This window comes from Bubalus bubalis, chromosome 21 (assembly GCF_019923935.1).
Source record: "Bubalus bubalis isolate 160015118507 breed Murrah chromosome 21, NDDB_SH_1, whole genome shotgun sequence".
Taxonomy (NCBI): Eukaryota; Metazoa; Chordata; class Mammalia; order Artiodactyla; family Bovidae; genus Bubalus; species Bubalus bubalis.
Window position 1 is genome coordinate 42679938 of NC_059177.1, and position 8926 is coordinate 42688863.

Consider the following 8926-nt stretch of genomic DNA (forward strand, 5'->3'; position numbering starts at 1 on the left):
CAGCTCCTTCCCCAGCACCAGGAAGGGAGGACAGAGCTGCCCCTTGGAGATGGCTCCTGCCCACAAAGTGCACTCTCAGGGTACCCAACTCCATCCACCACATCTTCATCTCTCCCGCCCCAGCCTCCCCCAGCAAAATAGTAACTGGATACCTGCTCCCCTGTGTCTTCCCTGGTGGCTCAGTGGTAAAGAATCCTCCTTCATGTTGATGTATGGCAAAACCAATACAATATTGTAAAGTAATTAGCCTCTAATTAAAATAAATAAATTTTAAAAAAAAGAATCCTCCTGCCAATGCAGGAGACCTGGGTTCGATTCCTGGGTCAGGAAGATCCCCTGGAGAAGGGAATGGCTACCCACTCCAGTATTCTTGCCTGCAGAATCCCATGGACAGAGGAGCCTGGCAGGCTACAGTCCACGGGGTCACAAGTCGTTGGACACGACTGAGGACTAAGAACACTTGCACCTGCTTCCCTGTGCCAGGAACTGAGCCGGGGATGGAAAGGGATGGTTCCTGCCTTCACAGCCGTCTGTGAGTTGGGGAGACGGACAGCCAGGCAAATAATGATAGGTGGGAACAGCACGTGTGACGGTAAAGATGGGGCTGACTGGTCGGAACTGTCAGGACCATCTCCAGCTGCAGTTGGGGGCGCCAGGTATGAGGACTCCAGTTTGAAGTCGGCTGCTGAAATTCCCATAAATTGGATTTCAGTTAGAATGCCATCTGCTTTGAGGAAGGGAAAACCAAAAACAAGCTGGTCTAAACAATACGGAAATTTATTGGGTTCCCTAAGTGGAGGTCCAATGGCTCAGTGATGTTTCCAGGGCATTTCCTAGAAACACGCAAGCAAGGTTCCCTTGAATTTCACTGGGAGCGATTAAGTCACATGCCATCCCTAAAGCAGCCCTTTTCCCCCGGGGAACACCAAGGCCATTGGCTCCACCTGGAATCCTGAACCTGGTGCTGGCAAAGGATGGAAGCAGGACCATGGGATTGGTTGAGACCAACCAGAGACCCCGTGGGGCTGGAGATCAGTCCCCCACTGTCACACCCAAAAACTCAACAGGAGAGAGTAAGATGGATGCTGGGCATTCAGTCATAATGTACCTGCCACCTCCATGGGGAGCTGGTGGTATCTCTGACCATGGTGTGAACAGAATGGAAAGAAATTGAAAAGTTCAAGACGGAGGCAGAAAGCATGCTGGACCAAGAGTCAAAAAGCAGATATTGTTGCCCCTACTTATCCTGGGCAAGTTCTGAACTTCCCTTGAACTCAGCATGTTGTAATCTGCAAAGCGGGTACCCAGGCCACACTCAGGATTTTTGCAAAGGATCAAATGAAGGCATTTTCAATACACGGAAGCAGTGTTTCTGTTTGGAACATTCCAGAAGCTGGAAATATTGGCCAGCTGGGTGTGCCCTGATTTTCTTTATTTTTTATTTTTGGCCGCACTGGGTCTTTGAAGTGGTGCACGGGCTCTTGGCTGCTGTGCACAGGCTTTCTCTAGTTGTGATGTGCTGGCTTCTCGTGGCTTCTCTTGTTGCGGAGGCACGGCTGTAAGGCGTGTGGGCTTCAGTAGTTACGGCTTGTGGACTCTAGAGTGCGGGCTCGGTAGTTGTGGTGCATGGGCTTAGGTACTGCCCCACAGCATGTGGGATCTTAGTTCCCCAACCAAGGATCAAACCCATGTCCCCTGAATTGGCAGGTGGATTCTTAACCACTGGACCACCAGGGTTCTGGCATGGACCTGGTGGACACCATTTTCCTGTGCCCTAAGGCCACCTAATGACCGTTTTCCTGGGCCCTAAGGCCACAGGACCGCCAGAGTCCTGGCATACATTAATTTTAGAGAGATGAGTGCAGACAACAATGTCCTGCCTGGAGCCTTGCTTTAAGTTCTTGTGACAATGAGGTTGCAGGTCCTTGGGTAGAAAGGGTCCAAGAAAAGCAATTCCCATGGACCTCAGACAGCCCTTGAGGGCATGGACACAGCATTCTCTAAAACATTCCTCCGAACTCAGCACCACCCGGGTTTTTCACTTCCGTGAACAACTCTGTTGATGTTTGCCAAGACGCTCATTGCTTTGCATTCATCTTCATTAGAAGAACGTTTCCATGGCTGAAACAAAAGGGAAAAAAATTGGGAGAGATGGCTAATTTTGATAAACATCCTGGAAGGGAGTGTTTGTTCTTACAGAGCCCAAAAGGCACCCATCTGGCACAGCCCCTCTGACTCCCTGAACAGTTATCCCCATCATGATGGATGGGTGCTCTCAGCCCAGGCCCAGGGAAGGGTTCCACTCGCCAGCCCACAGCTGAGCCGGGCCTGAGGGCTGCGTTAGGAGCCCCTCACCATCCACGCCAACCTACCCTTGCTACTCTGCCCACCACCTCAGACCGCTTCTCTGAGGGGAAAGAAGTTCACCACCAGGTTCCCAGAGGACCCTGAGAATGGGGGGCTCAAGGCCAAGAGGAGAAGGTGGTCAGGAGCCCATGGGGAGGCCCCTTCCTCACCCCCAACAAAGCAGAGACCTGCTCCTGGCTGAGCCCTGACTCCCAGCATCCTGCCAGCCTCCCGGGCCTCACTTACACCAGCGGCTGATGCCTGGAAGGCCTCCCAACAGCTGCCCACATGTCCAGCCCATCTCTGAGCTCCAGGCCCAGTGCCTGCCCACCTACTCTTGTAACTATTCTTGAACCAGGCGCGTGTTGAATTCTGACTGTACCCCCAGCAGACGTTCTGTCACAAGGTGTGAGGGCAGACAAGGAGGAGGGGGCATAGCAGTTTCTGAGCACTGACCCTGCCAGCCACCGTGCTCAGGGCTTTCAAAGGCTTCCCTCCAGCCTCCCAGCCCCGCAAGGCAGACGATGCCATGCCCACATCATGGATGAGTGACACCCGTGGATGCGGCGCTCTGAGCAGATGAAAGGGGCCTTTTGAAGGCAGGTGGAATGACCTTTGGAAGCAGAGAAAGGGCACTGTTTTCCTAAGGGCCCTAGGCCACCTAATGAAGCTGTCATTCCCTGCTGCTCTTGGCTTCCCAGGCTGGGTTCAGGAGTTACCTGAACAGGTGTACAGGTCGGGCACTGTACAGAAGCAATGAGTGCATGGGTTCGTAGGGGTGGGAATCCATCCCACATCTGCCAGTGGAGCCTTGTGCCCGGGTGCTGGTTAAGTCTGCCCAGAGGCAAGAGTATTGCTCTATGTAATGATGCAATGCTGTCGCTTAAAGCCCCTCAACCACCTTTCCCAAGACTAAAACTTTTCCTGTCCGTCTTTGTGGCTGGAAGTCCAGCTTGGGAGGGAAGGACACTTAAGGAGAAAGAAAGATGCCCGCCAGCTGGCACTTCTTCTAGGACGTCTTCCTTGCGTGGGTCTCAAATGCCCGCACAGGACTCGGGGCTGAGTAAGCAGGGGGAGGGGCAAGCCTGTCGCAGAGCTGTATTTGCCTAACTAGGTCTGCATGTTTTACTAAACCTGAAGGACTAGCAGGGGTAGCCGAGAAGGGGCCAGGGAGGTGAGAAGGGGGTAATGGTCTTCTTGTGAATGTGCTAAGAATCCTCACCACAAAGGTACCGATGCCCCTATTTCACCAGGGCAAAAACCCAGACTCAGGGAGACACCCTTCACATACCAGGGCTGGGACTTGAACCAAATCTGTCTGGTTCCTAAGACCACCTTCTCGTTGACTTGCTTTTTTCGAGCATCAGGATGAAACCGCATCTCCCGCCAGAATAAATCTTCACCTTGTGGGTAGAGTTACTAGCTGGTGCTGATTCTGGCCCCACTGGGAGCAGCGCCAAAGAAGGGCCTTAAAGTTCAGAGGAATTTAATTTCCATCATGAAAGAACTCGGAGGTGGGGCAGGAGGGGCCAAATCAAAGGCTGGCTTTTGAGAAGGCAGAAACCCAAAAGCAGCTCCCTTGCGGGGGCCCAGGGATCTGCTTTCAGAACATTGTGTCTCCTAAGCCCACGTGAACGAGGGGCTTTGTTCGAGTGAGAGATCAGATCTCAGGCCTGCAGTGGAAGGGAGGGGCAGGCGGCTGGAGCCTTGCTTCTTCATCTAAAATCTGAGAGGGGCTAAACGCAACCAGCAAAGCCACGCCAAGGAAGCCATGGGAGGCAGGCTTGGTGTTGGTTTCCCTGCTCCCAAGGTGCAAGTCACGATGGGGCCTGGGGTGTCCCACAGGGCTGTCATCCGTAAGAACAGAACCCGCGGGGCCCAGCCAGAAACCAGGGGGTGACTGCTGTTCAGAGGGAGCTCCCTGCAGGGTTGTCCTCATGCACTTGCACCCTTGGGAACACTTTGGGGTCGTTTTGGGATGGTGGTGTTCAGCTGCTCAGTCATTGTCCGACTCCTTGTGACCCCACAGACTGCAGCACACCAGGCTTCCCTGTCCTTCAGTATCTCCCAGAGTTTGCTAAAACTCATGTCCATTGAGTTTTGGGGTGTACAATGGGGCAAACGTTCAGGGGGAGTCCCGCCATCAGGTCAGCATCAGTGAAGGTCCCACAGAGATTGTGATCACAAGCAGGCACGGGGAAGTGACGTCTTGGTTCCCTAGGGCTGGGTGGCTGAAAGCAGCACAGGTGTATCCCCTCACAGCACTGGAGGCCAGAGGCCTGAAATCAGGGTGTGAGCAGAGCCAGGTTTCTCTGAAGGCTCTGGGAAGAACCTGTGCTCTGCCTCTCTCTCTGCTCCCGGGGTATGTGTGTGCTTAGTCACTCAGTTGTGTCCGACTTTTTGCAACCCCATGGACTGTAGTCCACCAGACTCCTCTGTCCATGGAATTTTCCAGGTAAGAACACTGGAGTGGATTGTCATTTCCTTCTCCAGGGGATTTCCCCAACCCAGGGATCAAACCCTCGTCTCCTGTATCTCCTGCATGAGCAGGTGGCTTCGTTAGTGCTGCGTCGGCTACTTTGAGCCGTCTTTGTCGCCCCTTGGTTTATAGATGCATCTCACCCGCGTCTGCCAGTGTTGTCACGTGGCATCTCCTGTGTGTCTGTGTCGCTTCTCTTCTTAAAAGGACACCAGTCACATCAGCTTAGAGCCCACCCTCATGACCTCATTTTAACTGAGTACATCATCAAAAACCCTGTTTGCAATTCAGGTGACATGCACAGGTACAGGGGCTAGGGTTTCAACATAGCTTTTAGGGGATACACTTCAATTCAACCCCTAACCGTGACCCCGTTCATCCTCTCCTGGCTGTGCTCCTGGGGCCTGCAGTTCATTTTAGCTTCTGTTCTTGGCAGTGGCTTCCCACGTGGGATACCCAGAGAGTTTCATTTTGATTCAGAATCTGACCCTCAACTCTCCTGAGTAGAACCCTTCAAGAGCCATTACAAGGAAATCACAACCACAGAGAAGAGGGTATGAGCCCTCTGTGCCCTTACTCCAGCCTGGCCACCTAGGACTCTCACATTGACTCTGCTCCAGCCATGCTGGACTCCACGGCTTCCTCCAACAAGCCAAGAGCTTCCCCGCCTCAGAGCCTCTGTTCTGCCGTGCCCTCCACCCGGGGTGCTCTTCCCTGGCTCTTTCCACGACCGGGTCCTTCAGGCTTCAGCTTAGAGAGGCCGCCCCTGACCCCTCCAGCTAAAGTACCTCCATCTTGGTCCCCAGTCCTGAAGCTGCTTCACAGAACTTACTTGAGTATTTATTTTTTAAAAATTTTTGGCCGCCCTCGATCTTCGTTGGCACATGCAGGCTTCCTCGAGTTACAGCAAGAGGGAACTACTTTCGTTGCAGTGCTCGGGCTTCTCGTTGTGGCTTCTCGTGGAGCACAAGCTACAGTACTGGCAGAGGCTTTGTTGCCCAGAGGCATGCGGGATCTTTCCGGACCAGGGATCGAACCCATGTCCCCTGCATTGGCAGATGGATTCCTAACCACTGGACCACCAGGGAAGTCCCTTGGCTGTTTCTTTAACTGTTTCATAGCTGGCTTTCCCAAGCTCCACGTCAGCTCTCTGAGGGCAGGAACCTCCCTGTCACTTAGTCTGGATGCCAGGGGACATATCCTAGGAAGGAGAATCAGTGAATCCAGAGCGACCATCCAGGAAACTCACTCCTTCCTTCCACAGGTATGTCCTAAGCATCCACTTTGAGTCAGATGCTGCCTCAGGCCCCGGGCATGGAAGAGAGCCCAACCCAGTCCCAGGACCACGGTTGACCTAGGGAGACAGACTACAGGCTGCACTGAATGACTGAGCAACAGGATTAGAAAAGGGAGCCCTTCACACAGGCCTTCACCATCAGCTGCCAGAAAATATTGAAAACTCAAATTGTGGCTTCCCTAGTGGCTCAGATGGTAAAGAATCTGACTGCAATGCAGGGAACCCAGGATCTATCCCTGGGTCGGGAAGATGCCCTGGAGAAGGGAATGGCAGCCCACTCCGTTGCCTGGAGAACTCCATGGACAGAGGAACCTGGCGGGCCAGTCCATTGGGTCACAAAAGAGCTGGACACAACCGAGCATGCATGCAGTGAATCCTACCACACCCCTCCCCTCTGGTGTCCATCACCCGCTGTAGGACCCGAGGGCAAACAGGTGGCATGGAAGCGTAGGCCAGGATAAAACCACAGGTGGGGGTGGGATTACCTCAGCATGCTGCTGCTGCTTGTATTCCTTAATGGTCTTGATCTTCCCCGGATTGCGCCTGGTAAACACCTTCCACTTCACCCTAGTCTGAGCGGCTAGGAGACAGTGGCTTGATTGCTGGATCTACAGTGAGATGCCGCTGTTGTCCTCCTCTGCACTTGGGAAAATTGACCCAGTAAGTGCTTGGCTCCAAAGTCTGCCCACCCCTTGTCCTCTGCATTGCATTCGTTCTGCATTTGTATTGTATTTGGTTTTGTATTGTATTTGGTTTTGCGCTAGTATTGTATTTGGTTGCAGTACACCTCCACATACCTACCCCACGGATATCTCGGAAGAGGGGAGGACCAAGATTGTAAGGGTCAGGCAGGGTGTTTGAGGCGGAGTATGCGGCAGGCTGCAGTCTGTAGTGTTACAAAGGGCTGGACACAAGTGAAGGGGCGTAGCACGCACGCATGGTCAGGCCACTTATGGCGGCTGCTCTCTTGCCCTGTGTTCCTCCCCTGCTCGGTCAGCTTCTGCTTCACCTATCCCCTGTGCACAGGGACGTGCTTGCCCTCTGCCCCAGCTCCTGATGGTTCTAATCCTTAGCCCAGAACAGCTCCACCTGCTAGTTTATTAAAAGGAAACACCTGCCCTCATGATGCTCCTTAACCTAAGGGGCTCTGCGGGATATGCCCCAGCTGCTGGTTTCCCTGGTAACCGATGAGCCAACCTATTGGTCCATTCATCTATAAATAGCAGCCGCCCTCTTCCCTGAGTAGCAAAGATGGCGGCCATGACCTGTCTGCTGGCCTGGCTGCTTTACACGCGGGCATGTCGCTCTGGGACCTTTTGCTTCAGAAATGTTAGACCAAATGCATGTTTTGACGACTCTGTCAATATCTCCGGGCTCTTTCTTCTTTCTCGAGGCTGGGCAACCACAAGGCTTGCAGACCTGCACGGGTAGCCCAGTGCCCTCCCTCCTTCCCCCACCAGTAATCACTGGTTTGTTTCCTACATCGGTGAGTCTGTTTTGCTATATACGTGTGTGTGTGTGTGTGTGTGTGTGTGTGTGTGTGTATGTATATTTTAGATTTGATGTATAAGCGACATCTGCATGTTTGTTTTTCTCCATCTGACTTATTTCACTAAGCATGGTGTTCTCTAGGTCCTTCCATGTTGCTACAAATAGCTGAATGTCGTTCTGTTTTAAGGCTGAGAAGCACTGCACTGTGTATATATACCCCACACTTAATCCGCTTGTCTGTTGATGAGCACTTGGGTCGCTCCCATCTACTGGCTATTGTAAATGGTGCTGCTATGAACACTGGGGTGCATGTCTTTTCCAATTAGTGTTTTCATTTTTCCAGATATTTACCCAGGAGTGGGGTTGCTGAATTATATAGCAGTTATTTTTTGTTTTGAGGAACCGCCATCCTGTTTTTCATCATGGCCGAACCAATTTACGTTCCTACCAACAGCATGCACGTGTTCGCGTTTCTCCTTGCCAGCATCTGTCATTTGTTGACCTGTTGAGGATGGCGATTCTGGCAGGTGTGGGTGATACCGCATCGTGGTTTTGATCAGCATTTCTCTGATGGTTAGCGATGTTGAGAGTCCTTTCATGTGCCCATTGGCCATCTGTATGTTGTCGTTGGAAAAAAATGGTTGAATGTCCTGCTGTTTTTTTTTTTTTTTTTGATTGGGTTGTTTGCTTTCTTGGTGTTGAGTCGAAGGTGCTGTTGTATGTTTTGCGTGTTGACCCCTTGTCGGTCATGTGGTCGGCGGGTACTTCCTCCCATTCAGAGGGCTGCCGTCATTTTGAGGATGATTTCCTTTGCTGTGCAGGGGCTTTTGCGTCGGCTTGGGTGCGGTTGGTATGTTTCTGCTGTTGTCTCTCTTGCCTTGGGAGACCAGGGGACTGTTGCCGTGTGGGGCTCCGCCTGTTTCCTCTTCTGGGAGCTCTGTGGTTTCAGGTCTTGCTTTTGGGTCTCACGTCCATTTTGAGCGTCTGTGCGTGGCATGGAGGAATGCTCTGGTCTCGTGTCCTGCACGTGGCTGTCCAATTTTCCCAGCACCATTTAGTGAAATGGTTGTCACTTGTCCATTATATACTCTTGCCTTTTTCAGCTTTTCCTCTTTAAGAATAAGTCTTTAACAGTGATGATTTTAAAATCTGAAACTTTTAGTTGTCTCATAAGGTTTTAAGTGTGTTTAAACTTTTGAAATGTCTTTTGGTGTAAAAAAAAAATGAGGGGCCACTTCCACTTCCCACTTCATTTTATGATAAAATAATGTTTATCAAAATTCAATAAGGACAGTAAAGAAAAGTAAATTACA

At 51.8% G+C, this 8926-nt stretch overlaps 1 long non-coding RNA gene across 2 annotated transcripts; it reads right to left on the reverse strand.

Annotated features, from left to right (window-relative positions):
* Positions 1-1610: 1610 nt before the first annotated feature.
* Positions 1611-7602, reverse strand: LOC123331030. Of its 2 annotated transcripts, none has more exons than XR_006547462.1 (3): positions 6924-7602; positions 6608-6759; positions 1611-2121 (listed from the first exon to the last, which is right to left on the reverse strand). It is a non-coding gene; the product is annotated as an uncharacterized LOC123331030 (long non-coding RNA). The 2 variants fall into 2 exon arrangements; XR_006547463.1 differs by lacking the exon at positions 1611-2121 and adding an exon at positions 5914-6026.
* Between the last annotated feature and the right edge of the window lie 1324 nt (positions 7603-8926).